Consider the following 6,000-nt stretch of genomic DNA (forward strand, 5'->3'; position numbering starts at 1 on the left):
TTGTTTTGTTTGTTCATTTGTTTGTTTTCTAAGACAAGGTCTCTTTCTGTGTATCCCTGTGTGCCCTGGAATTTGCTTTGTAGACCACGCATTCCTTAAACTCACATAGATGTGTGCCTTTGTTTCCCAAGTGCTGAGATTAATACCCTATGCCACCATGCCTAGCAGAATCTTGACTTTCCAGTTCAGCGTTCTTGATTTTACATGTTAAGGTCTGAGTCAATCAACCAACAGTAGAAAAAATCAATTTTTAATAATATTAAATGGGTAGAGACTCATTGGACCAATCAGACAGGAGCTTGTGGGAGGCAGGTGGGGCTACATGTGGAAGGACAAAGAGGAAGGTGCATAAAAGGCACAGTGGAGGTTCAGTAGAACACCAGAGCCTCTGAGCCTGGAGTTTCAGCTGACCCTGCTGAGCAAAATAGCTCTGTCACCAGTGTTCATATCAGGTAAGTCACTCACCTCCATAAGGAGGCTTCTTGCATGCTAGGCTAGTTTAGAGTTAGGCTAGCCAAATTAGAGTTATATCCCCAATTATGAAATTTTATATTTGATATAATTTGATTTTAATGAGAAATGGTCATTACATGGGAATTTACATGTTAGTTCCTTGGTTCTCTTGAGATTTTAGAGATAGGGTCTCAACTAAGCAAGGCTGGCATTGAACTCTAGATCCTTCTGGCTCTACCCAGGCTCATTCTGCAATTTGCTAGAATCTTCTTTCTAATTTAATCCCATTGCAATATTTTAAATTATATTTTATAGAATATGGTCTGAAAGTTATATGAATAGAATAATTTCTTAATTCTAGCCTACAAGGAGTGCTGGGGATGTCACCATGCACCGAAGCCACAAGTCACAGCTGATCTTGGAACCAATGCAGTAGCAATGTGTTTGCTTCAGCCTTGTCTATTTGACAATGAATGTCTAAGATAGGTGTAAGGATATACAAATGTAGAATCAGAGATATATGCAAAGTAGGAGCCAGATATCATACAGCAGCCACACCTATAAACTTAAGACATGTGCTGAGCACAAAAGGTCACATTCCAGGCTGCATGAAGAATCCTTATCTCTACATAAAATTTAACAGCATGAATTAAATGGCCTGGAATGTGACTGAATGTTAGAACAGATAAGTAGTAGGAATATACCCTACTAAGGACAAATGTCAATAAAGACATTTAAAAAATATTTAAACACTTTGTTTTGTTTTTTGTTGTTTGGGTTGTTTGTTTTAGATTTCTGTTTTGTTTTGTTTTGTTATTAATAGAAGGGATTGCTCTGTTTTGCCTTGGCTCTCCTTGACTCATTTGTAGACCAGGCTGGTCTCAAACTCACATATTTCTCCTTCCTGTGTGCTGGGATTAAAGGCATACATGACCACACAAGCACTTTTTTTTAAGAAGGGATCTCAGGACCAGAGAGTTGATTTACTTGCTAAGAGCATTGGGTGTTCTTCCAAAGGACCTCTGTTAGTTCCCAGAAACCAAAGTGTGGCTCATTTCCATCTATAATGTGATCTGGTGCCCTCTTGTGGCACATAGGTGCATATGCAGGCAGACTATTGTACAAACAAACAATAAATAAATAAATCTCTAAAAGTGGGGAAAATATCTGTGTTGCCTTGGCTACTTGGACTCATATTGTAGAAGAGACTGGCCTAAACTCACAGATATCCATCTCCTGTGCTTCCCAGAGTGCTGGAATTACAGGTAGGTGCCCTCATGCCAGGCTGACATTTAAATTCTTTTTTCTTTTCTTTTCTTTTCTTTCTTTCTTTCTTTCTTTCTTTCTTTCTTTCTTTCTTTCTTGGGTTCTTTTGGTTTGTTTGGTTTTGTTTTTATTTTTGGAGACAAGTTGTATCTTTTACACAAAGCCCTGGCTGTCCTGAACATACTTTGTAGACCTGCCTGGCCTCAAACTCACAGAAATCCACCTGCATCTGCCTCCCAAGTGCTGGGATTGTGACATTTACAAACATATTATACTAGTTTTCCCTATACTGGACTAGCCTTAAATATACAATAAAGATTAGACTGACCTGGAATCCTCCTGTTTCTTACTCAACAAGGCTGGGATTAGAGGTTCTTGATAGCCTGTGTGGCATCTATGCCGACCTTACAAACTGTGCTGTATGGCATAGATATTCTGCTGATGTAGAAGGCTCATCCCAGGTAAGCAAGGCCCAAGGAGGCTAGAAGGGAAATCACTGGGCTAGTGGTAAGACACAGGTGAGGTCAGGGGTCAAACTGGACAGAGGATTGAGATGTCCTCAGTTTGGAGGTCTGTGGAACTACTACTCTAATGGAAAGCTGATATAAAGGATAGTCAGGAATGGAGGACAGCCCAGCGCAGATGTAGCCCTAGTAGGAGGAGCTTTTCCCTTTCTCTCTTATAGACACTAGATGTGGAAGAGATGTAGGCCTCGTGTCTTTCTTAGATGTGGAAGAGACAAGTCCACAGACACTGAATAGGGAAACATAGGACATGTATACAGATGTATCTCAGGCAAGAAGTCCTTGCCTGGCGGGTGTGAGGGGCTATGTTGGAGCTGACATTATAAAAGTGAGGTACAAGCTTCCTCCATGTTGGTTCCTGAGTTACATTTTGAAATTTCAGTTTTTCCCCCCCAAAGAAGGTGCAAACTTCAAGAGCTCCACTTAAGCAATGTGCACCAGGATTTCTGGGATGTATGGGCTGGAGGAGAGGATAGAGCCCACTCAGCAAAGACTGAGAGGGAGAAGAAAGTAGCAAATTGCATTCATAGATATGCATAAAGGTGGCATTTGAAGATGGTCACTGACCTCAGCCTCTACTTCCATCTGGAAGAACACAAAATGTACTTATTTCAGTAGGCCCAGCAAAGGGCTCTGATCAGCTGTGCTGAGTGGAGATGAAGATATGTGCCTTCTCTGTGGAAATTATCAAGGGGGACTAGGATATTTTCAAGCCACACTACATAGAGGAATTGGAACTTTTTACAAGCCAGTCCCTGTCCTTCCTGGGTCACTTTGCACTTTGCCTTGGCCAGATGAGATATCTCCACAATTCTAAGTCACATCTACTTGTACATGGAGAGCTCTGAAAATACATTGGCAGACATAGCAGACGATTGTCTCTCCAAGTGCCTTGCGCAATTCTCCAAATTCAACTGTCTCCAGCATCTCTATGTGAACGGCAATCACTTTTCCATGGACAACATGAACCATATTTTTCACATAAGGAATGATTATGAGCCCTTTCTGCTATGTTGGCAAACTTTTCCCTATACTGTGAGCATTAATGGGCACCTGTGGGGTGCCAGCCACAGTGGATTTTACATCTAGAGACTCATGACAATATTTCAGTGTGCATTGTATCCTTCTGAACTGAGGTCCTTTGATTCAGTTCCCATTCATTTATCAGAGTTTGAGCTGGGGTAGGAAATGCAAAGAAAGCTGCATTGCATGTATGTCAACTACACCAGTGGGCCAGATGTAGTGAATGACCTTTAGGTATTTCGCTTTGGGATCCTCTGTAAGACTAAGACTACAGAAGAGAATAAAGCAGAGCAGAGGCCCTGAGCTGGGGAGGACCTATACCTGTGGTTCTTCAGGGATTACTGTACACAAACTAATTTTTTCCTCTATTGATGTCTCTGTCAGCTTCTAATTCATCCTGGAGGGAAAGATGATTTTACCACAGGTTGAGACTTAGTAGATGGGAGTTGGTGACACTGGGGTATGGTTTCATCAGTTTCAAGGGTGGAGCACTATAATCATGGATAGATGTTGTCCTTTGTAACAAGGAAACCAATGAAAACAGTCGGACACAAGCTAAGATGTTACCAGGAACTTTCTGTGATGTTCCTTTCTGGGTATGTCTTCCTGGCATGATGTAGCAAAATCTAGTTCTCTGTCTGACAGAGGAAGGATGGGGAGTTGTATATCTGTGTTCTGAGACCATCCCACCTGACAGTGCTATGCCTCAGGAGACAGTGATAAGAGCAGACACCTTCATTCTGTACATCGGTGATGATGTTCAGTGTAAGTGTAGATGTACTTTGCATATGTGGCTCCTCCATCTCAGTATCAAACTAAGTAACCTCCAAAAACATGAGTCAGAAGAAATTTCTTGATATTTCCCTAGATACGTGAAGACTCCATTGGAATCCTTGTCTATCAGTCACTGCCATCTCTCACAGTCAGATTTGAAACATTTGTCATGGAGTCAGAGTCTTTGTCAACTGAGACATGTGCACCTCAGTGGGATAGTATTACCCATGTCCCATCTCACAGGTTTCCAAGTCCTCAAGGATATTGTAGTAGACACTCTGCTGACCCTGGAGTTAGAACACTGCAGCCTGGAGGACTCTCACCTCAGTTTCCTCCTTCCTCCTGTGAGCCAATGCTCCCAGCTCACCAGGGACCGATTTGCCCAATTGTGTTCTGCGGTTCTTGAAATAATTATGGACAAAGGCAGCCAAGGACAATCACATTTGCTACAGCCATTGGCTTTGAATGTTGTCAGTGCTGTGTCTATGACATGAAGACAAGACTTTGTCCATGTTGGCAGTAAATAGGATGTGGTTGTTTCTGGATGCTAAGACAGCAAAGTCAAGGGAATGGACTTTCATCAAGGAGTCCCAGAACTGTTGGCTTTAGATACAGTTTCATGCAAGGGAGGTCAACCATCTTACTGCTTTTGTCACTGTATCATGTAGCAAGAAAATAATATTTAACTGCTCTCTATTTTCATTGGCTATTATTAAAAATCAAATCTCCATGTTCTTACATGTCATTGTGATTCCTGCTAACTCCGTACAATCTATTAGCTGGGAAGGGCTCTTGAAAAGCTACCCTCAGGACAGAATCATTCCTGGGGAGTGATGTGGTTGTGAGCACAGTGGCATACCTACAGAAGACCCTGATCTTTAGCATGTTCTTTAAATGTGTGGGTGGGAGGTGTTGTTAGAATTTAAACTTCTGTCCATGCTCAATGGGGTGGGCTATCATAGGACTTAATGTGGCCATAAGGCATCTCTTTGTTCTTTAAAATGATTCATATTTTTGTCTGAGAAACTGAGTCCCATCTCACAATTTATTCACAGCAAGTAGAATGCATGCTGTAACCATCCACTAAGGGCCTGACCCCTTTCCTGATTAATCCATGCACAGAAATGTAGAAATCCTATAAGCAGGTCCCTCATGCCTCCGGAATTGTAACAACAGTTGTGAATTCAATTCCCATCAACCACAAGATGGCCCATAACCATCTATAACGGGGTCTAGTGGCCTCTTCTGGCATACTGGCACACATGCACGGAGAATACAGTCTATTTTACTATTTCCATCTGAGACGTGTGTGTGTGTGTGTGTGTGTGTGTGTGTGTGTGTGTGTGTTGTTTGTGCAAAATAGGACCAAATTATCTCACAGCAGCCACACCTTGAAACTCAAAGAAAAGTAAGTAATGTATTGAGCAGAAGAAGATCACATTCCAGGGTAGACTGGGCTGCATGGGGAAGGCTTAACTCAACATATAACTAAACAAAAAATCAAATAAATGACTGGGGAATGTGACTGAATATCAGAAGGCATGTGCAGTGGGGACAAACACCACTAAGGAAGAGCTTCAAATAAGACATTTGAAAATCTTTTTGAGAGGAATGGTGTTGTTTTTTTTTTTTTTTGGTGTTTTTTTGTTGTTGTTGATAAAGAAGGGATTTCTGTGTTGCCTTGGCTGTCCTGGGGTAACCTTTAAAATCCATGTTGCCCAGTGTTCTTATCCATAAGGCTACTCTCCAGTCATTATTTTGTTTTTAAGACAAAGAATATTGGGGCTAGGAGCATTGACTGTTGTAACAATATTCCTGAGTTCAATTCCCACAAACCACATGATGGCTGATAACCATCTATAATGGGGTCTGATGGCCTCTTCTGGCATACTGGTACACATGCAAGGAGAATACAGTATAAATAATTTTTAAAAAGGGGGGTGGATATCTCTGTGCTGTC

Source organism: Acomys minous, assembly GCF_964271855.1.
Source record: "Acomys minous genome assembly, chromosome: 6".
NCBI lineage: Eukaryota > Metazoa > Chordata > Mammalia > Rodentia > Muridae > Acomys > Acomys minous.